The following is a 24,183-nucleotide window of genomic DNA, read 5'->3' as shown; positions in this document are numbered from 1 at the left end:
GTGGTTGTGCTTATCTAGACTTTTTTTCCTTAGCCATTTTGAAAGACAAAAAAATGAAATAAAAATAGAAAATAGTTAAGATTACATGAAAAAATGATTATGCATTGCATGGGGTCAAAGGCATAGATTAATCATATAATATTTGGGTCATTTTGAAATCTTTAAGCACTCTTTTTGTCATGAGGTCAGTCAAAGAACATACAAGCTTCTCTTCTTTAGCTTAAATAAAATATACTTTTAGTTCATCATTTCTCATTTCCAGTTGTATGAAGTACTTTAATTTATTCTCAACTGATTTCGTGTGCACAAATGTTACTTAAAATAGCATTGAACAAATAGCGTTGTACGTATATCCATAGAAATCTGAAAAAGAATGCACTTCTAGAGAAGCAACTATCTGAATAAATTTTTTTCGGGGAAGACTACTAAGAAATATTTTGACTATCTTCGACTTTTCTATGTTAGCTCCTAGGGCTGCTGACTTTGATGAAATCGTAGCTAACTTTCTCGAAAAATCATCAATGTTTTCAGATTCTTTCATCTTCAGTTTTTCAAATTCTGCCATCAAAGTTTAAAGTCTAGCTTCCCGAACTCTTTCAGCTCCAATGTTTCTCGACCGAATTGCATCCCACATCTTCTTAGCTGTATCTAGTTCTCCAACCTGTAGTGTTAAGCTTTCAGGTATTGATTGAAACAAAAGAGCCATGGCTATATCGTTTTGCTCTGGATCAATTTGTTCGGTTTCAAGTTCGATGGCATCCCAAACTTTGTGTACTCGGAGAGCAATTCTCATCTTCATTGTCCAAACAGTGTAGTTAGTCGACGTTAGCATTGGACAAACAATAGAGGGAGATCCTCCTCCTTCCTTAGGTCATGGTGTAGCTACGGTAATCTCTGACATGATTTCTTGCCCAAAGATTCAGGCTCTGATACCAAATATAGAACAAAGGTTTGTAAAAAACACAAGAATTAAAAGCACAACTCACTTTTATTTAGCTTAAAAAAATCTCTCAAAACTTAAGTTCTCTATAGTACCTAGTATCAGTGGACTGCAGGTAGTTTTGGTAGATACAATGCTGCATAAAGAAGCTGGAGCAGGCGATTTTGAACCTTTCGGCAGGTTAGTTATATCCTGCAATATTCTTCCAAAAATGTTTCTATTAGAAAATGTAGTGGATGTATGGATAGACTGAGGTTGGGGGTTTGTATTCTCTGGGTTAGTTTTTGACACATCCTTATCCATCATCTCTCCCGCATTCTGTTTGCATTGTTCACTCGATGGTGTTTTCCTCTTCTTCATACTATAAAACAGAGGGAAGAAGTTACTATATAGACGTATAGTGTATCCCAAATATCTCAAATACTCTACCTTTGTTATGACACTTTTTGTTTTCGATCAAAATAACAAAACGTGAAAGGAATGATGAACATCTAGTTTATATTATCTCCATCTAGTATTAGATCTATATAATATAGGTTAATGTGGTTACTATCTTAACAACCTAATCGTAATTTTCTAAACACATGGTTGTTGCTACCTTAAAAATAGGAATAAGTTGATTACTTGTAACAAATAAAGTAATAAGATTTAGATTTCTTAACAGAATTCATTCGCGTAGCTGAGCTATATAAGAAATCAGAAGTATTGTGTTTTTACGAGATGATCATTGTACATAAAGTTATGATGTACTTAGTCATATTTTAGCTTTTCCACTGTTATTAACATTATGTTTTTCTTTAATATGACAACAATAGGGGAAAATTGGTTGGAGATTCTGTTGAATCAGCAGAGCTTATCAGGTTAGTGTATAGTCTAATGATTCAATATATGGCGGGAAAAGTGGTTTTTTTATTGATATGATGTTGCCTTTTAAAAAAAAATACAAATACTAAACAAATTACTAAGTATATTATAATAGAAGAGAATTCTACTAATCTTATCCATAGTAAATGTAGTTTATTGGAAAAAAAAAAAAAAAACTAAAAGCCAACCCTAACGTAAGTTTTAAATCTGCCCGCAGTTTTATTAGGCCAACATCCTCCACTTGACACTTGATTTTTAGCGACTCAGTTCGCTGCATATTCTGATTCTTTGGTATCTCCATTGTCCACCTTATGAGATCCTCATTTGGTTTTCCACCTTTCGTTTTCACAATCTTCACTCCCTTCTATTTCTCAATTTTCTCCAATTTGACTGCCTTCAGTTTCATCAGCTTCTCATCTTGTTTTTCAAACATGATTGACTTTCCCATGATCTTCTTATTGGTGGAAAGTGTTTTTGGAAAGTGAGCAAGGTATAGTAAATATGCCTGGATCTCAAGTTTGGAAAGGGGGTTTGGTTCAAGTTTTTGTTCCCTTGGTGAATCAAAGATTCTCATGATTTCTTCCACCTTCTCCTTGTTTGCTAGAATAGCTTTGATGAACTCTATATGGAGAGGAACTTGAGACAAGCTATCCACATAAGGCAAATGGGCTCCAACTCTATTCATATCAGCTTTGAAACTTGATAGCACTTTCTTTTTAGCCTTTGTAAGAATCCTTTGGGGAAATGGAAGTGGAGGATTATAAAGAGGAAGATCAACACTTGGTGCATCTTTCTTTTCAACCTTCTTGGTGACTATCTCATTACCCTTAGAGCCTCCCTCAGTTTTCTCAACCTTAGCAACCACCAAACTCTCACCAGCAGAACCATATAGAAGAGCAGAGATCTCTTCAATAGACTTTTCATTCTCATCAGCATGGTGATCCATTTTTGATTTTTTGAAACTCATACTAGTAACCCTGTTCACTTCTTCCTTGAAGATGGCATTGCAAAACTCTTTTGGGTTTGGTTCTGGTTTTCCCGGTAGAGATCCCATTTGTCTTGTTGAATAGGAAGAAGCTTGGCCCTGGACTTTTGTTTGCAACCTCTCAATCTTAGCATTTAACTCACCAAAAACATTCTCAACCTTGTTGTGCATGTTCTTCATTTGTGTGGCAAGTTCAATGACACTTCTCCCTTGGCCTTCTAGGATTTGTTTAAGTAGAGCAGTTGTGTCATCTACTTGTCTTTGAGGGTGTGGTTCATTCAATTGTTGCTGAGGTTGGGAATAGGTTTGAGGATTAGCTTGTTAGTTCCCTTGAGGTTTAGGCGGATAGTTGAGTTGAGAAGGAAAACCAGGAGGTTTTTGTGGTGGATAAATCTGATCTTGTGGGTTCTCCACATTGGTGCTGCGGTAAGAGAGGTTTGGGTGGTTGCGGTAATTAGGATTGAACTTGTTATACCCTTGGCCACCTACATAATTGACCTCCTGTTGACCTTCAACACAAGCTTCCATACCTTCTTGATAAAGTTCACATTCATTGACAAAGTGAACTTGCTTTTGATTTGCCATAATCATCTTATCCATCTTGTCATTCAAAGCTTTAATCTCCTTGCGGTGCTGCTCATTCATATAAGTATAGTCCCTTGGAATTCTATCATAGTCCTCTCCATAGTTACAATCACTTTGAGCATGATTCTCAACCAACAACATTCCTTGTTCAGCATTTTGACCCAAGAAGTTCCCATTGCTTGCTGTATCAAGTAGCATCCTATACTTAGGAAAAACTCCTCTATAGAGTGTACTCAAGTGTGACTCCTTGGAGAAACCATGACGTGGACATTGAGAGATGTATCCCTTGAATCTTTCCCATGCTTCACAAAAACTCTCATTTCCCTTTTGAGAAAAGCTTGATATCTCATTTCTTAACCTTGCTGTTCTTGTAGTAGAGAAGAATTTTGAGAGGAAAGCCTTCTTACATTGATCCCAAGAGGTAATGGTGTTGTGAGGCAGATTCTTCTCCCAAATGTGAGCATTATCACCAAGAGAGAATGGGAAGAGGCGAAGCTTGAAGGCATCTTCAGAGATACCATTGATCTTAACAGTCCCACAAAACCTATCAAATTGATCTAAGTGATCAATGGGGTCTTCCATTGCCAAACCATGAAATTTTGATCCTTGCACCATGTTAATAAGACTGGCTTTGATCTCAAAGTGATTGTTCTCAACTGGTGGAGCTCTAATACCAGTTCTATGTCCATTGACATTTGGTGCATCATAGGCTCTAATGAGAGGAGCTTGTCTTGGTTCATGGTGAGGAACTCTATCATCATTGGGCTGGTCATTTCTATTATGACCAGCAGGAGGAAGAGGGTTGTTGTCCATAGCTTGTCTTGCTAACCGGCGATTCTCTCGCTCTAAACGGTAGATGTCGTCAACCCGCTCAATCAAGTCCGCTTGGCCTTGACTTCTCAGGTTCATACACCTTGCAAAAGAGAATTCAAACCACCAAAGCAAACCAAGTAAGTAACAATGTAAAGAAAATGAATAGGCTCAAGCAAAGTTAAAATCCTAATGGTCAAATTGAATGCAAATGGGCAACGACGCCAAATTGATGTAGTATTTTTACTTCAATTAAATTATCAATCCACAATCTGCATTAATCAACACACTAGGAATGCACAAAGATGCTTAATCTATTATTAAACAGGAATTGGTTTATTGTAATAGTCTTAACTAACTAAACAGATCAAAGAAAGGCAACAAAACAAATTCAAAGCAATACAAACTCAAGAAACAGAACACAACTAGCAACAAACTTTAAATCAAGATTAAGCAAGTGAACCTTGGGCAAGGTAATTGACTTGGGAGATAGATAACCAATCCTAGATGTCTAAGCAACAATCAAGAACAATCCTATGGCTAAGAACACTAATGCAAATCAATCCATTTCCATGATAGAGATTCCTATGCTAACCAAGTGATAATCAACTTTTTCCAAAGGCAATCACAAGGCAAGCATGCATTAAGAACAAGTCTCAATACCACTAAGCACCCTAATCATCAATTTCCATTGGCTAGGAATGTAAATCTCTTGAATAGTTTGGTTCAGGAATTTCTTCAAACACCTTCTGGGCATGAAATTCCTAAAGTCTAGAATCAACATGATCAAAGCTGATCTAGCATTATAAACACCAAACAAGATAGGAAACACATAAATAAAGCCCTAGACATCAAGGATCAATCATCTATATCCCTAATCTACCTAGCCCAAAGTTCTAAAAGATCTACTCACTCATCATCATGATCACACAAAGGAAATGGTTTGATCTTTGCGAAATCATGATAAGAGATTATAGCTTAAGAGATTTGAAAGAGAAATTACTATTAAAAACTTAGAAGTACTCAATCATTCAACAAACCAAGAGTAGATAAGCTTAAGAACCCTAAGTGGCTGCTAAACAAGAGATAAACAAAAGATAAGTCTCCCCTTAATAGGATTAGAGTATTTATAGGAAAATAGAAGGGAACCCGGGTCAACCCAAAACAAACTGGGTCAAACCCGGATAAAAATCAAAACAAGTATGAACCGGCCAGCTTCTGGCCGATGGTGGTGGCCGCTGATGGCTCATGTTCTCGTCGTGGAGAGTTCAATCGGTCGTGGTTTGGCCTCTGGCTTTGACCGATGGCTTCAATCGGCCATCACTTGACCGCTGGTAGCCCTTGATCTCCTGCGTCTCCGGCTTCAATCGGCCGTCACTTGGCCGCTGGAAGTCACACGGCCACGATTTGGCCGCTGGTCCTGGCCGCTGGTGTCTCCTGTTCGTGGTCCAAGTGAGTTCAATCAGTTGGCTTTTGGCCGATGGTGGTGCTGGATGGTCTCCCACGACCATGGTTTGGCCGATGATCTTGGCCGCTGGTGTCTCCTGTTCGTGGTCACTTCTCCAACTCCAATCTTATTGCTTCTTTGCATCAAAAAAAGTCCAAATGCTCCAAATGTAGTGAGATTACTCCAAGAACCTGAGAAATGAGACACTAGATGCATATGCTCCTAAAACAACCTAGAATGACAAGATTATGAAACAAAACTATGCAAAAACAAGGCTTAAAACTCAACAAAAACACAAGATATCATAAACCCTCAAACTATTTATACCTCTCTATCTCTTAGCCACAATCTTCAGACCTGAATTGAATTAATTTCCCAAAGAGTGATTCTTTGTTTCTTTTCTGATCTCTCTCTTTAGCTTCAGTCCGGGACTAGCTCTTGAGAAATCCTAGCAGATTCACGAACCGGGTTTGTAATCTCCTAGCTCGGCTGTATCACGAGTAGAGCCAACACTCGTGTGTCGTCACTCGATCCATCCTCGTTTCCATCTCTTCTAGCAAACCATTACTTGGGTCGCTAGCTGCTGGCCGTTCTGACGACCGTTCCGTACCACCTCGCGTTCCCCTCGTTTGTTCATCTCCAAAACTCGTTTCCTCCGTTCGTTTCAATCCTCCTTTCTTATATATATATGCTGGTCGAGCACTTCCAGCCAAATTTCTATTTTTTCCTCTAGCTAACTAGGGCTTCTCTCTCTCTTTACTATATATATGTGCTTACACTTGTGGCCGAAAAGGAGGACCTTATAGACACCTCATAACCTAGTTTTTGCCATTTTTAGCTACTTTTACATTATTGCATCATCTCTTATATTTTCTCTAGATTTTCATAGATTTGTAACTTTCATAACTTTGAATCTGTTGAGTATTTGCTTTCACTTCTTTGTATTAAATTGTTCATATTTATCTCATATTTCTAATCATGGTTCATTAATTTCTGGGTTTGTGTTCTTCATGATGATTTTTAGATCTGATTAGTGGGTTAGGATCTTAGGGATGGATTAGGTTGGGTAATAGTTATGGTTGCTTAAACTGATCAAGCTTGGTTGTTTAAATATCTCTTCTAGATTAGATATGCTCTATGCTATTCTTATACTAAGATGGTAAGAATAGATCTTAAGCTTCTTAGCATCACACCAATGTTTAAGTTGCTAGATAAGGCTAATGCTAGAGATTATCATGAAGCATGCTAAGAGATTAGATCTTTTAAATGATTTTTGACATTGATGATCTAGTTGTTTAATGCCTGCTTTTATATGTAATAGCTAGTGAGAGCTAGGTCTAAGAAGTATTTAGCTTGATTGTTATTGTCATGAGAATGGATTAACATGTATTAGAAGATCATTGCCTAGAGATAGCTCTTTGTTGATTGAGGTTTGTTGATCCGTCTAGACAACCATAGCTTGAGCCCAGCCCATGAATCCATCCTTAGGACCTTTCCTTGTTTATTAATTTCCTAGTTCAAATATTGTTATTTGCTTCCTGTTTGATTTACTTTAGTTTTGCTCTGTTTTGGTTGTTGCTCTGTCTCTGTTTCTTATCCGCAAGTTCACTCGACCACCCACTCGATCATGCACTCGACCGAGTGCTAGGTCGAGCTCTAGTTTACTTTCTTGTAATGTTCTGTTTCATTTCAGTTTTCTCTTTGTTGCATTTGTTAGTAGTTTTCTATTGCTTAGCATAGTTTATTGCACTTGTTCTACTGTTTAATTATGCATTAGTACTGTCTTAAGTTGCTTTAATCTTCTACATTTACATTTCTTTCATTAGGTTGTTAGAAACAAATCAACTTGATATTTGGCTTAATTTGAATGCATTGATCACATCTTGACTGCTTACATATCACACTCTTTATGGATTGACATCCTTTATGCTACAACATCATAAGGGTATTGAAACACCTTGCATACCATCTGATCATTCATCAACATCTTAGCCTAAGTCTGTTTGTTTGCTCATCATAAATTCATTCATAGGTCTATCCACACAAAAATACAAGATTCAATTGGCGCCGTTGCCATTAGGGTGTTTATATGTTCCAGTCGAGATTTCATTGTTTCAAGATTAAGCTATGTTACTTTTTATTCTATTACTCACCACTTTCTTATTATGGTGTTCTGTTTTGATTCTCAGGTACCACTCGACTAGGCACTCCGCTGAGTACCTCAAAGCAAACGGTCGAGTGCTTATTCGAGCACCTGTTTAGAGTCTCAAAAAAACAGAAGAAGAGGTGGAAATGGAACTCCAACTGGATCAGATTGAACCTCAAAGGAGAAGGAAGATTGGTGATAGTGATGCTCCTACTACACACACTCAGAGATTTGGGATAGTGCCTCCTCCTATCTACAACACAACCTTCACAATCAAGAGTAGTCTGATCTCAATGGTTAAGAGCAACATATTTCATGGGCTGCCTAGTGAAGACCCCCTTGCACATATTGATGAGTTTGATAGGCTCTGTAACCTCACCAATATAAATGGAGTTAGTGAGGATGAATTGAAGCTGAGATTGTTTCCTTTTTCTCTAGGAGATAAAGCCCATCAGTGGGAGAATCCTCTACCTCCTGGAAGAATCACCTCTTGGGGTTGATTGTAAGAAGGTCTTCCTTGCAAAATACTTAACTAGTTCAAGGACTGCACATTTGAGGAATGAAATTTCAGGTTTTCTCCAACAGAATGGTGAATCTTTCTGTGAAGCATGGGAGCGGTTCAAAGGATACCAGAGACAATGCCCACACCATGGATTCAGTAATGAATACTTGTTGTATACTTTGTATAGAGGTGTTCTTCCCAAGTTTCAGATGCTCCTAGACACTGCATCCAATGGAAGCTTCATGAATAAAGATGTAGATGAAGGTTGGGACTTAGTAGAGAACTTTGCTCAGTCTAATGGAGATTACAATGAGGCATATGATAGCAGCTTAATGGGAGGTGTTGATTCTGAGGAAGGGCATAGCAAGGAACTACAAGCCTTAGATGAGAAGCTAGATAAACTACTTCTAACCCAACAAAAGCAAGCACATGTTGTTTGTGAAGATGAAAAGTTTATGGTTCCAGTCTATCCTCCACAACAACCCCAACAAGCTTCTGGTCTAGACCAAGAGATGAGGAGTATGATTCATCAATTCCTAGAAGGTCAAGCTAATGGAGGTATGGAAACAAGTAAGAAGCTCACAGAGATGAAAAACAAGATATACTCCACATATGGTGCCCTTAATATCAAGATTGAAGCTTTAACTTGCGGAATGCTTCACCTAGAGAGCAAGAGTGATTCTTCTTCTTCTAGACAACTCAATGGGGCATCAATGGAAAATCTAAAGGTGTATGCCACTACCCAAGCTATCTCTCTCAAAGAACTACCTACAATGATCACTGAGGATAGTGACAACCAAGTTGGGGAGGATTTTCTTCAACCAGAGGTGCAGAATGAGAAGACAATTGCGTTTGAGACACCACTTGGCCATACACTCGACCATACACTCGACCATGCATACGGTCGAGTGCCTGGTCGAGTCATTGCTCAAGAATCTAGCAAGCCGGTTCAGTTCATTCCTCCTCCCTTTCAGCCACCTTTGCCATTTCCAGGACCGTTTAAAGCGCAAATGCTGAAAAGGTACAAGGCTTCTATTGATAAGAAAACAATGATGGTCTTGAGTCATGAACCTTTGTTAGAAGATGTTGAAATGAAGGATAAGCCACAAGTTAAAGAGTTTGAGCAGAAGAAGAAAACTATTGATGGGCATATCTTCATGATTGATCATTAAGAGAAAGGTCATGAAACTGAGTCTGAAATCGTTGAGGGTGTGAGTGGGGTAGAAACAGAGATTTTAGGTCACTCGACCTACCACTCGAGCGAGAACCTTAAGTCACTCGACCGAGTGGTACCAAGTCACCCAAAATGCCCAGACTTCATCCCCAAGATTCACCAACAACAAGAGCCAAGAAATCCTTCCTCTGATGGTTTGTCTGAGCTTCAAACTGTCAACATCCTACATGATTCAGTGAGGGAGTTAACAACTAAGGATGCAGAGATAAGTGGGCAAATCAAGAAGCTCCATAATAAAGAAAGAAGTTCCTCTCCAAAGAAAGCAAGGCAAGGTCTGAGTATTGTTAGCAGAAACAGCTCTTTTAGCTTTGACCCATGAATAAGAGGAGCAATGAAATCTTTAAGAACTGAGGGGATTTCATCACCTCTCTATTACCCTTCCAAAGCATAAGAAGTATGCAAAGTCAAGCTTAGAGACTTTAAACAAGCTCACTTGGGAGAAAGTCCCAAAGGTATCCTTGTACATATTGGTTTAAGTTTCCTGTTATTTTGATCTTGTTTTCTTTAGTATTATGGTTCAGGTATTAGGAAGGTAGTTTAAGCACTTGGTAACACTTTCATAAATGAATCCCACCCTCAGCCCATCCCAAGTAATACTCCAACTCTATCTTTGTATATACCATTGCATTTCTTGTTTTTATGTTGTTTCTTGATTCTTGAATCCTTTTCCAAATTTTTCTTACACAAAGGACTGTGTAATTTAAGTTTGGGAGAGGGTTTGAGATGACATTTGACATTGTTTTCTATTTTCTTAGTTCAAATTTTTATCATTACCATGTTAGTATTTTCATTCCATTTATTGCATAGAAAAGACCAAAAAAATTGAAACATTTTCACAAAAATCTTTCAAAAAAACAGAGTGTTCATATAGTTTTCATTGCATATTAGGATCTTGTTTATCATGTTTCATATAGAATTGTTTCATAATTTCTATTAGGGATCAGTTATGAGTTTAGCCTTGTTTACTTGCTTGAATTCACTAAACTAGGATCAATGCCCAAGTTAATAGTACTTTGATGCTAGTTGAGTAGCTAGAAGCATAAGAGTGAACCAAGTCTAGAATTCCTATAGTGCATTCTGTCTAAACTGAAGCATGTTGTGATATGAAACTATTTCCTATTTATAAGAACCTAATATTGACTTTTAAATCTCAGTTTGTGCATTGCTTTAATTTCATGGATACTTCACACATATTTGGATCATCCTTCCCCTTTTTACCACTCATGTTGATCCAAGTAGCTGAATTCACTATTGAATCAGTTTCCCCTACCCTTAACCAACCTTTCTTTCAAGCCTTGTTGAATCTTGTGTGTGTGAGGCCTATTTTGGGATTGAGCTTGGTAGAAAGTGTTAGGTTTGAACTGACAAGGATAAAACCTTGTGTAGTTCTAGTTTGCATTTTTCAAACTAGATAGGACTAGGAGGTTTAAATTCAGGGTTGGGAATTGGTATGTTTAAAAACAGAAAAGAAAAGAGGGAAAAGATAAAGAAAATGGTAGAGTCCTTAGGAGGGAAATGTTTTAAAGAAAATTCAAACTCTAAGTGAAAGAATGGGAGTATTAAAAAGTTCTAAGTAAGGTTCTGGTCAAAGAAAAGAAAGAAAAGAAAGAAGAGTCTAGTGAAAAGCTTTATGACTTGAGAAACAAGTAAGAGTAAGAACCTTAGCAAATAGAAAGATACCCCATTCCACTAAGAGGAATCAAGTAAGAAACCCCTCCTAGGACAGAAAAACAAAGAGAAAAAGGGCAAAAAAGAAGAGATGAAGTTAAAGGAGAGAACTAGTACATTATGGGATTAGAATTTTATGAACAAACACTTTGGGTACCTTTGGGTAGACAAGGTTCTGTTCTTGTATGAGTCTAAGTGATCTTACCTTTAGCCTTCTTCAAAAGCTCAATCCACTTTTTGTGAGAGAACCCTTTTGTTTGATAAGCCCCACTCAAAAGAGAGACTATTTTTGTCTCTAAACCCTTATTACCAAGCCAAATGAGTTCAAGCATTGCATAATCTGATTCATGTTCTTGTTTAATGAATGTTAAAGGAATTGGTTGATTTGAATGCATATGGAAGTGTTAGGCTTGACTCAGTTAAGGTTGTGAAAGGCTTGTCTAAAATTTTTAAGTATAGCTCATTCACCTTGCATCATAATACTAGTAACTTGGACATTGATTCTAGCTAGTTTATTAGCAAGGTTTAGGTTCTCAGATCCCATTTTCGAACCTCACTTCCCTCTCTTTGTCTTGTTTGTTTGCTTGAGGGAAAGCAAAGACTAAGTTTGGGGGTGTTGATGTCACTATATTTTACCATATTTTAGGTCTTGTTTAGTTCATGTTTTGCATCATACAGAAGTGATTCCATAAGTTTTATAGCAATTTCTATCCAAATATGCACTTAGGATGTTTAGAAGCATGCATTGCATACATTTGTGCATTTGGAGTATTATTAGGTGTTATGGAGCACTAAAAGGATAAGGAAGGATTTGGTGTTATTTCTGGAGCTAAACAAGAGGATTGGACGTATCAGGAAGGGAAAAGAAGGCACTCGACCATACCACTCGAGCAGGCACACGGTCGAGTACGTGGTCGGATTCATATCGAGCTCCTCAAAGATCCATTCAAATGAAGATCTTCTGTTGTGATTCAGCTTTCGCCTTCTTCAGTATAGTTGTACTAAATTTAGTTACCTTTCCAATTCCGGTGGTTTCAAGTCAATCATAGGTGTAGTGCAAGAGTTATACCGATTTTATTGAACGGACCGACCACTCGACCATGCACTCGACCGAGCACATGGTCGAGCACTTCCAGCCAAATCTCTGTTTTGTCCTCTAGCTAACTAGGGCTTCTCTCTCTTTACTATATATATGTGCTGGCACTTGTGGCCGAAAAGGAGGACCATGTAGACACCTCATAACCTAGTTTTTGCCATTTTTAGCTACTTTTACATTATTGCATCATCTCTTATATTTTCTCTAGATTTTCATAGATTTGTAACCTTCATAACTTTGAACCTGTTGAGTATTTGCTTTCACTTCTTTGTATTGAATTGTTCATCTTTATCTCATCTTTCTAATCATGGTAGTTTCATTAATTTTTGGGTTTGTGTTCTTCATGATGATTTTTAGATCTGATTAGTGGCTTAGGATCTTAGAGATGGATTAGGCTGGGTAATAGTTATTGTTGCTTAAACTGATCAAGCTTGATTGTTTAAATATCTCTTCTAGATTAGATATCCTCTATGCTCTTCTTATACTGAGAGGGTAAGAATAGATCTTAAGCTTCTTAGCATCACACCAATGTTTAAGTTGCTAGATAAGGCTAATGTTAGAGATTATCATGAAGCATGCTAAGAGATTAGATGTTTTAAATGATTTTTGACATTGATGATCTGGTTGTTTAATGTCTGTTTTTATATGTAATAGTTAGTGAGAGCTAGGTCTAAGAAGTATTTAAGCTTGATTGTTATTGTCATGAGAATGGATTAACATGTATTAGAAGATCATTGTCTAGAGATAGCTCTTTGTTGATTGAGGTTTTTTGATCAGTCTAGACAACCATAGCTTGAGCCCAGCCCATGAATCCATCCTTAGGACCTTTCCTTGTTTATTGATTTCATAGTTCAAGTATTTTTATTTTCTTCCTGTTTGATTTACTTTAGTTTTGCTCTGTTTTGATTGTTGCTCTGTCTCTGTTTCTTATCCGCAGGTTCACTCGACCACCCACTCAACCATGCACTCGACCGAGTGCTAGGTCGAGCTCCAATTTACTTTCTTGTAATGTACTGTTTCATTTCAATTTGCTCTTAGTTGCATTTGTTAGAAGTTTTCTATTGCTTAGCATAGTTTATTGCACTTGTTCTACTGTTTAATTATGCATTAGTACTGTCTTAAGTTGCTTTAATCTTCAGAATTTACATTTCTTTCATTGGTTTTTAGAAACAAATCAACTTGATATTTGGCTTAACTTGAATGCATTGATCACATCTTGCTGCTAACATATCACACTCTTTATGGATTGACATCCTTTATGCTACAACATCATAAGGGTATTGAAACACCTTGTATTGAAAAAGCTTGATTGTTATTGTCATGAGAATGGATTAACATGTATTAGAAGATCATTGTCTAGAGATAGCTCTTTGTTGATTGAGGTTTGTTGATCAGTCTAGACAACCATAGCTTGAGCCCAACCCATGTGTCCATCCTTAGGACCTTTCCTTGTTTATTGATTTCATAGTTCATATTTGCTTCCTGTTTGATTTACTTTAGTTTTGCTCTGTTTTGATTGTTGCTCTGTCTCTATTTCTTATCCGCAAGTTCACTCGACCACCCACTCGACCATGCACTCGACCGAGTGCTAGGTCGAGCTCCAGTTTACTTTCTTGTTTATGCAATGTTCTGTTTCATTTCAGTTTGCTCTTAGTTGCATTTGTTAGTAGTTTTCTATTGCTTAGCATAGTTTATTGCACTTGTTCTACTGTTTAATTATGCATTAGTACTGTCTTAAGTTGCTTTAATCTTCTGCATTAACATTTCTTTCATTAGGTTGTTAGAAACAAATCAACTTGATATTTGGCTTAACTTTAATGCATTGATCACATCTTGCTGCTAACATATCACACTCTTTATGGATTGACATCCTTTATGCTACAACATCATAAGGGTATTGAAACACCTTGTATTGAAACACATTGTTGAATCCTTGAAAAGAGAATAAGCTAAACTCGAGCTTAATAGGTTAGCTCCCAAGAGATTAAAGGCTCTCGATCCCTTGAGAGAAAAATAGAAAGTTGGAAGGCAAAAATCTTTTAGGGTTTAGAGAGTTATCGATTTTGTGATGCTGAGGGAGAAGGGTCCTAGTCCCTTTAAATAGAAGAGGGTTAGCAACTTTGGCCTCGCCGAGAGTGGGCTAGGGTTTGTGGAATTGGGACTCCACTCGCCACCCGAGTATGAACATGATCAGGTGCGTCGGGTACGGATTTGGGTAGAGATTCGGGTTCCCCAAAATTTCTTTTTTCCTTTTCCTTTTTTTTTTATATAAATATAAATATGTAAAATCGAAAATAAGACAAAATAAATAAATAGAAATTAAAATAAAATAAAATAAAAGGATACCTTTGGGACTTCCTCCCAAGTGAGCTTGTTTTAAGTCACTTAGCTTGACTCTTCATTCTCTTCAAGCATGGGTTTTAGGAGGGAGAGGTTCTAGAATCCTCTCTACTGTAGCTGGCTGATTTAATGGATTTTCCACAGCAAATGTAGTATGGACTTCCTTGTGATGCTTGACCCTTCTTTGTTTAGTCTGGGTGGAAAAAGCTTAACCATCAATGTTTAGCTTCTTAATTCCCTTCTTAATGCAAAATTCCATTTTGAAATGCTCTCCATGTTCAATTCTGATCTTTCCCTTTTTCACATCTATTACCGCTCCTACTGTTGCCAAGAATGGTCTTCCTAGGATCAGTGGATCTTCTGGTTCCTAATCCATATCAAGGATCATGAAATCAGTAGGAACTTCCACTCTTCCAATCCTGAGAGGCAGGTTTTCTAGGATTCCAATGGGGTGTCTGATTGTTCTATCAGCTAGAACCAAATATAGACTATTCGGTTTAAAACTACTGAAACCCATCTTGTTGGCAACTGACAGTGGCATGATGCTGACTGAAGCTCCCAAATAGCAATTGTTGAAAATCCTAAGGTCTATTGAACATGGCAGTTTAAAAGAGCCAGGATCCTCCAATTTTTCCTCAATTCGCAGTTCAGGATCTAAATACACTCCACTCCTCAGAATTTCAGTCCCAATGTCATTGACAGCTTCCGTTACCTCAATCTCCAGCTGAGTTGTCTCCTTGATGATTTCCTCTCGGAGTTCGTGTGGTGGCAAGAGCTTAGGATGTGGGGCTTTTCGCTTGGCCATACGCTCTACAAGCGCCTCTAATTGGATGTCAAGAGCAGCTCTGAACCTTTCCTCTAATTACCCTTCTTCAGCTTGAGAAAGTTGAGGTTGATCTGTCATCTGAACATTTACCCGATGGATCATCCGATCACCATCATCGGGTGTGTCATCGAAGAACCACTCGAGGCAGAACCTGATGAACTACCCGATGATGGTGATCGGATGATACATCGAGTAGATGTTCAGATGACAGATCAACCTCAACTACTTGTAGCAGCAGAAGGGGAACTAGAGGAAAGGTTCAATGCTGCCCTTGACATCCAACTGGAGGCACTTGCAGAGCGTATGACCAAGCGTAAAGCTACACCTCCTAAAATTTTGCCACCACACGAGCTTCAAGAGGAAATCACCAAGGAGGCAGCTCAGCTGGAGATTGAGGTTAAGGAAGTTGTCAAGGAGATTGGGTATGAGATTCTCAGGAGTGGAGTGTGCTTAGATCCTGAGCTGCGAATTGAAGAGAAATTGGAAGATCCTCGCTCTTTTACTTTGCCATGCTCGATAGGACTTCAGATTTTCAAAAATTGCTTGTGCGACCTAGGAGCCTCAGTCAGCATCATGCCACTGTCAGTTGCCAACAACATGGGTTTCAGCAGTTTCAAACCGAGTAGTTTGTATTTGGTTCTAGCTGATAGAACAATCAGACATCCGATTGGGATCCTAGAAAATTTGCCTCTCAGGATTGGAAGGGTGGAAGTCCCTACTGATTTCATGATCCTTGATATGGATAAGGAACCAAACGATCCACTGATCTTGGGTAGACCATTCTTGGCAACAGTAGGTGCAGTGATTGAGATGAAGCAAGGCAAGATCAGAATTGAGCATGGGGAGCACTTCAAGATGAAGTTTGATGTCAAAAATGGAATTAAGAGGCCAACTATTTATGGTCAAGCTTTTTCCACTAAGACAAAGCAGAGAAAAGTCAAACATCTTGAAGAAGTCAACACCACATTTGCTGTAGAACCTGGAGAAGACTTGGAGAATCAATTGAATCAGCCTGCTACAGTGGAGAGGATTCTAGAACCTCTCCCTCCTAGATCCCATGCTTAAGGAGCATGAAAAGTCAAGCTTAGTGACTTTAAACAAGCTCACTTGGGAGGAAGTCCCAAAGGTATCTTTTATTTTGTTTTAAGTTTTATCTATTTATTCTTCTCGATTTTCTATTTTTGCATATTTATTTATAAAAAAAAGAAAAAAAGAAGAAAAGTGAAAAAGGAAAATTTGAGGAACCTGAGGGTCAACCCGACACCGTACTCAACGCACCTGATCGTGTCTCTACTCAGGTGGCGAGTGGAGTCTGAATTACACAACCCAAGCCCACTCTCGGTGAAGCCCAAGTTGATAACTCTACTCTATTTAAAGGGATTCGAACCCTTCTCCCTCAGCAGCACAAACTTATAAGTCTCTCAACCCTAAAAGCTTTTTGTTTTCCTACTTGTTATTCTCTCTCAAACTCGAGTGATCTTTGATTTTTGGGAACTAATCCTATTACTCTCGAAGTTTAACTTTTCTTTCTTCTCAAGGATTCGATAATGGAACCAAACATAAAAACCTACCAAAGGAAGGGAAGAAGATCAACCTCTGCTGCTGCTAGAACCGGAGGTGATGCCGTCGAACCTCGAGAAACCCAAGGAAGAAGAAACGTTCCGCATTCCTAACAGATGGATGGATGTTTTGCTTCTCCAACCCAATGTTCAACTCGATCCGTCACCCGATTCGGTGCTCGAGCAACCGATCGTGTAGACCACCAAGTTCGCTCACCAAGTCGGTGGCGAGTGCTGTTCGCCAATCTCCTCGACGTAAGGAACTGTCTACGTCCGAGAGAACTGTTACCGACCCTATGGAGGTCGATTCTGACGCTGGTGGAGGAGAGCCAGAGGAGATCCAAACGTCGCGGTTAAGGATCAGAGCTGCGGTTGCAAGAGGGAAGAGACCAGCCTCTGAAAAGGCTGAGAGAGTGGCTGAGATAGCAGCTGAGGAAGAGGATCGAAACACAGAGGAGGAGAACCGTGAGCGAGAGGAGGAACAGAGAGAACGCACACGACAAGCCTAGCAGAGGCTGAAGCAGAAAAAGGTGGAGACTCCAGCAAAGCTCTTCATGGGTTTCTGCAAGATGTGTTTCGTTGGTACCCGCTACCCTCACCAAGATACGATGAAGCAATTTGGCATCGCAAGAGATGTCGAGTTCCTGTTCGACATGTGCCACCTGGTCCATATGATGTGAGCCCAACTTGAAGCTTATGAGGAGGAGACGGTCCAATTTCTCTCAACACTAAAGTTTCACTACTTTGAGGATCACCTGACCCTACTACCCGATGGGGGGATCGGGTTCATCACCTTCTCTGTGCGAAACAAGGAGTACCGGCTTACTTTCAAGGAGATTGAGAAGCTGTATGGTTTCAAAGCTGGGAGTGGAGAAGGAATGGAAGTGAGCAAGGAAGAAATGAGGTCCCTATGGCTGACAATAGGAGACAAGCTCCCCTACAAGTCCACAAGCTCCAAATTCGCTCGAATAAGGAGCCCTGTTTTGAGGTATTTTCACAAGTCCCTCGCATGCACTCTTTTTGCTAGAAAAGAGACTGGGAATGTGAATGATCATGAGCTCCAGCTGCTAGACATTGCATTGTGTGGAGTGTTAGACAATGCTGGGGATGGGACACCGCTAGTAGGAGATGTTGCGGATACTAGTATGGTATTTGTGCTGCTCGATCAGTTCCACTACCTCAAGTCATGGGTTGTGAAGAGAAAAGAAGGGGGCAGAGAGATCTCCATTGGAGGACTGGTCACAACAATTTTGGTGGCCTGCGATGTTTCTTTGAAGGGGGTGGTACACGATCCGAGATGGCTGGATATCGACTACCTCATGCTGGCGAGGTACTTGGCTTATGAGAAGCCAAACGACATGCTACTCTTCAAGTTTGTCCATCCAACCGCCGGAGCCGCCTAAATGATCCTGCCCAATGTAATGTGCACCAAGGTCCGGCTGGGGGACAACATCGACTTTGCACCACCTTTGGAGGAGCTGTACAATCCGGAGGAAGAATCCGAAGCTGAAAAAGGAGAGACAACCGGGCAAGGACAGGGAGATAGCTCGGAAGACTTTGACTTTGAGGAGTATGCTTGCTCTCAAGAACAACCCGTTGGAGTGAGGGAAGCCCAGAAGAGGATCAGATGGCTGAAGAGGATGAACAAGTTTTTGGTAAGAAAGGTGAAGGATCTTACCGGTTCAGTGAATATGATGGGAGGTCAGATCAAGGAGCTGCAAGACAAGGAAAACTGTGCCTCAGCTCCTACCTCGGCATACACACCAACATGTATGGGGAGAAGCGGACCGCTAGGAGGAACTCGAGGACTGACACCTCCAGAACCTCATAGAGCATCATCCTACGAGCCCCAAGCTGAGAAGGATGTCACAAGACCTGAAGTACCGCGGAGAAGCCATTCAGGCGCCTATCCGATGCCTAGACCCATGGGATACACGATGGCTTATCCGATGCACCCATCGAGCACACAATCGGGTGATTACTCAGGATTCTTCCCTCCGCCTTACACGAGGCCATATTCAATGCACCCTACGAGTGGTTATACGGGTGATCACTCTGGACCTCTTCCACCATACCCGTCGTATTACACGATGCCCTAACCGATGAGCTACGCGATGCCCCCCACGATCAACCCCTCGGATGCTGGTCCGAGGAAGTCGTCCGTGCATATCACTGAGCTCTCTGACGAGCAAATACCGGCACCTGCTGAAGCCGGTGAAGACCCTGGCTACACGTTGGCGAGTATGGAGGCTGCTACAACCTCCTTCTTCACCAACCCATGAGGTACCAAATTCATCCAACCTTTGTAAATAACATTACATTTAGTTTTATTTCATTTTGTGTGATTCTTGGATTCTTTTTCCGACTTTTATTTACACAGAGACTGTGTAATTTAAGTTTGGGAGAGGGTCCTAGAATATTTATAACATTGTGTTTCATTTTATTAATTTTCTTATTTCAAATTTTTGCATGCTAGTTTTATTCATTTGAGTCTGCATCTATGTGCATTGAAAAACCCAAAATTTTTTTGTAAAATTAAAAAAAAAAAATAGAGTATTCATGTAGTTGCATTTACATATTAGGACTGAGTCTAGTTTGCTTCATATAGGATTGTTGCATATGCATCTTAGGGGACAATGATTAAAACCACCTTGTTTAAAATCAAAACTTAGGATTGAAGCTATAACCCTTAATCACAGTTCATTGTTGCTTCTTTTTAGATCAATCTTTGGAAAAAAATGAAAAATCTTTGCTTAGAACCTTGTGTCTTTCGAATGCTTCCCCCACTTGTTTGAACATTGGAACATCTCTATATTATTGGACTTCATTTGAACTTAAACTTTCTTGCTTATGGAATTTGAATACTTGCTCATGGTAACTCTAAACTCGGGTTAGCACTCCATTTTTACCAATTTTTTCGTTTAACCCGATTTGTTTTTCCCTACCCTTGAACCCAAACCTTTCTTTCAAACCTTGTTGTGAATTGTTGAGTGAGACCTCTTTCATTGTGCTATAGGTTGTGAAACCTTGAGAGTATTGAGAACGACAAAGAACTGCCTCTTGATTTAGCTAAGTTAGAATTTTAACTAGCTAATAGAATCGGTTTTTGAAAGATAGATGGTTAGCATGTTTATTTGGGTTGGTTTAAGGAATAAAAAAAAAGAAGAAAAGAAGTCCCTAAGGTTAGAATCAAGTAGCTCTAAGTCTCTTAGTAAAAAAAAAAAAACATCTTGCTAGTCTCCTAGAAAAAGAAAGAAAAATATGCATATTAGGAGTTTAGCAAAGAAAGAAAAAAAAAAGAGAAGAGAGCTAGGTGTTTAAAGTTTAAACCTTAGGGATTACAAAAAAATAAGAGTTAAAATTAAGGTTGTGGGTAGTTTAATTCTAGGGGGTTTAAAAAAAAAGTGAATGAGAAAAGGGTAGATTATTAAGAGTTAAGCTTTGTATGCCCAAATTGTTCTCAATCTTAGATAGTCTTCACAACTCTCTAGCATTCTTTCTTTTGAGAGAAAACCACCTAAAGAATTTGTTTGAAACCACCTTACCAAAAAGCCTTACCCTTGAAACCGATTGAGCTTGATTCACCTTCCATTTGCAAGAATTCGCCAAACACTTAAATGAATGTGAAAGAGATGTTCTTTACTTTTAGTTGGAGGTTGAACTAGATCGATGCATGGTAATAAGCATAGAAAAATATTTGTAAGTATGTTGATTGATCTTAGCACCATTAAACTATCTTTAAGGACTATAGCTTGAATACTTCGCTTAGCATATAAAGGTTATGAGTCCTCGTTTTCAAACCACACCCTCCTACTTCCTTGCTAGAGGACTAGCAAGATTTAAATTTGGGGGTCTAATAACTCTCTAATTTACATGTTTTTAGCATCCTTTTTTGTCCATATTTTGCATTGTTTATACCCTTACCTTAGCATTTTTAGGTCATTAACTGTAGGAATTCACTTTTAGGCCATTTAGGGTGTTGCATTCTTGCATTTGCATATTTTGGATGAAAACATGTGCTTTAGATCCTAAAATGGGGAGAAACAAGGACAAATCCGAGCATGTACCCGAAGGAGCCATCGAACTGGAAGAATAGTCCGAACCCCAACACGATCGAGGAGGATCCAAGAGCAGGAAGAAAAACCCGAAGATCTACCCGAGGAGTAACCCGACCTTGTCCTTGTGTACCCCATCGAGTAGACCCTCGGGCAGGACTGGGAAGCTAGGTCAAAGGGGTTTCCATATATAAACCCCCGCTCTTCTTCCTCGCAAACGAGCATGCCGCAGACCCGAAAACCAAAGAGCGAGAGCTTCTGTGAGAGGACTAAGCGACTCAAAACACTTTTCACTTTTTGTTAGGATTTATTTTATATCTTTTTGTCATTTCTTTAGATTTCTACTTTGTACTCTTATATCTCTACTCTATCTTTTAACACAATGCAGTTTTCGTTCATATATGCTTTTATGTTTCTTGCTATGATTTCCGAGTAGTGTAGCAAAGTTTCTAGGGATGGGATAGATGATTTTGTGGTCTTGATCGGTTAGGATGTCTTAGTTTGATTGTATATGTTTTATAGATTCCCTTCTAGGTTGGTGTTCTTAATGCTGTCAACAAACCGAGGGGGTGAGATTAGATCTAAGGTGTTTTACCACCGAGAGGTGTAGATGAAATGCTTGAACCAACCAATGCTAGAGATTTACTCACTTAGCCTAAGAGTTTAGATGAGTAAGGGGTTTATTGACAATAATGAATCGGTTCTTATTGCCTGCTTGGTCATGTTTCTCCAACGAGAGTTGGGTAGGGGAGTGATCAAGGTTGATTGTTTCTATCACGAGAGTGTTTTGACAAGGTTTTAGAGATTCATTGTCTAGGGAGTATTTGCTTGAGGCATGTAAGACATCTGTATTGGTCAGGAACACATAGGATTCGATTACCCCATCCTTAGAAGCTTTCGTATTTTAATTGCTTGCATTTTTATTCATCACTCGATCCATTACCCGAACAAGTACACAATCACCTGCTTCGAGTAACACCTCGAGTTGTTCATACCTTCTTTGCTTACTCGATCACCCCACCCGATCTTGTACTCTAATGCTTGCATCGAGTGTTTAGGTCGTGTGGTTTCTTGTTTATATTCTTTCTTTATTTATTCTAGGTTTGTTAGATCAAAACCATGTTTTGCTTGACTTGACTTGCATTGTTCTGATTGCATCCTTCCTGCTAGCATAAACAACCATTTGGATTGATAACCCTTTGTACTAAAACTGCATTGGGAATTGATACCCTGGGTGAAAAACCTGTTATCAATAGCCTGTGCAGTGGCATAATCTTTTGGGTCTGAACAGCTTTACCTGGAGCTGGTTGATTTTCAGAGGTGGTTGGGTGTTGTTATGGCCTTCTAGGTACCTTAGTTTAGTGTTGAGGGAATCATACTTGGCATTCAGATCATTATACCCAGAGTCTATCTTGTTGCTCATCTCCACGAACCGTATCGCATTGTCCATAGCAGCCGATGCTTGACTCTGTATCATCTGCTGAAGCAATCCGCGTAGATCAGCTTCTTGGGATTGGTTCTTCGGGCCTTGCTGTGGTTGGAATCCAGGCGGTGCAATTGGTTGGTGGTAATTGCCAGAATATTGCTGCTTAGGGGCATAGCCTTGATTGTATTCGACAAAAGGCTTTTGCTGGCCCTGTTTCCCATGGACTGCGGATGGGTAGATTTGTTCTTGAGGATTTGCAACATTCGGGTTATGGTATGACAGATTTGGGTTCGGTTTGTAGTTGTTGTATCCTTTGTTGTAACCACCTTGGTTGTTGATGTAGTTCACATCCTCTAGCTGAGAACTCTCCCCATCTTGCCGCTGAAACTGGTCTTCCTCTGCGATTGCATGGACATGTTGCTGCTGGTTGAGGAGCTTATCTAGCTTGTCATTGAGGGCATTCATGTCTCGCTTGTACTTGGCATCATCCTCTCTAGTAGAGCGTATAATGCGATCATATTCCTCATTGTAGTGCCCATCTGATTGAGCTAAGTTTTCCACTAGATCCCAACCTTCATCAACATCCTTTTTAAGGAATTTACCATTAATTGCGGTGTCCAGCAACATCCTGATCTTAGGGACTAGACCTCGGTACATAGTATTTAGCAATGAAGCATTGCTGAATCCATGATGAGGGCATCTGCTTTTGTATCCCTTGAAACGTTCCCAAGCTTCACTTAACGTCTCATTACTTTTCTGAACAAAGTTGGAGATGTCATTTCTCAGTCTTGCGGTTATGGAGTTGGAGAAGAATTTGGCTAGAAACGCCTTTTTGCATGCTTCCCAGGTGGTGATGGACTCCTTGGGAAGTGATTTCTCCCAGATGTGTGCTTTGTCGCCCAAAGAAAATGGGAAAAGCTGGACTTTGAATCCATCTTCACTAACTCCATTTATCTTGGTTAGGCTACAGAGCCTATCAAACTCATCCAAATGGTCCAATGGGTCCTCCATTGGCAGTCCATGAAACTTGTTGCTTTGTATCATTTGGATGAGACTACTCTTGATCTCAAAGTTGTTGTTTTGAACAGCAGGTGGCACAATGCCATGTCTATGTTGGTCCTCTCTTGAGGAGCTGGTGGACCGTTCTGACTATTCATGACCTCATCAATTGTTGTTGGTTGTGGTTGTTGTACTTGTTGTTGACGGAGTAACCTTGGTCGGTCGATGTTGTCAATGAAAGGAATCAAGTGTTGGCTACCCTTGGATCATGTTTGCATGCACAATCAGTTAACCGAGTGAGTACACGAAGGTCAACCCGATCTAGGTGATCGAGTGACGGATCGGGTGGGTACTCGGGTTGTACCTGAAATGCAAAACAAACAAGCACGAAGGTGAGCAAGTCAGTACCGAAACAAAGTGTAAGATAGAACTTGATCTAGCAAGTGCTGAAATATTAAACGTAACAAATAAAATTCAACCAAATGGCAACGACGCCAAATTGATAACAGGATTTTCACCCAGGGTATCAATTCCCTATGCAGTTGTAGTACAAAAGGTTATCAATCCAAATGGTTGTTATGCTAGCAAATGATATATGAACAGAACTATGCAAGTCAAGCCAAGCAATAAATGGGGTTTGATCTAACAATTTCAAAATAATTAAAAGAAATTAAATAAACAAGAACCACACGAACTAAGCA

The 24,183-nt window shown here is 39.4% G+C and overlaps 3 non-coding genes across 3 annotated transcripts; 2 read left to right on the top strand and 1 right to left on the bottom strand.

Moving 5' to 3' along the window:
• The first annotated feature begins 3,627 nt into the window (after nucleotides 1–3,627).
• LOC147929980 (small nucleolar RNA R71) lies at nucleotides 3,628–3,734 on the top strand. The gene has a single exon (XR_015578989.1). It is a non-coding gene; the product is annotated as a small nucleolar RNA R71 (small nucleolar RNA).
• Nucleotides 3,735–8,327: 4,593 nt separating this feature from the next.
• On the bottom strand, nucleotides 8,328–8,433 carry LOC147929979 (small nucleolar RNA R71). Its single transcript, XR_015579001.1, has one exon. It is a non-coding gene; the product is annotated as a small nucleolar RNA R71 (small nucleolar RNA).
• Nucleotides 8,434–23,165: 14,732 nt separating this feature from the next.
• LOC147929978 (small nucleolar RNA R71) lies at nucleotides 23,166–23,272 on the top strand. Its single transcript, XR_015578997.1, has one exon. It is a non-coding gene; the product is annotated as a small nucleolar RNA R71 (small nucleolar RNA).
• Nucleotides 23,273–24,183: the final 911 nt, after the last annotated feature.

Source organism: Camelina sativa, chromosome 13, assembly GCF_030686135.1.
Source record: "Camelina sativa cultivar CO46 ecotype springtype chromosome 13, ASM3068613v1".
In the NCBI taxonomy this organism is placed as follows: Eukaryota; Viridiplantae; Streptophyta; class Magnoliopsida; order Brassicales; family Brassicaceae; genus Camelina; species Camelina sativa.
Note: the sequence above shows the minus strand (reverse complement) of the source record. Positions and strands in the feature narration are given on the sequence as shown.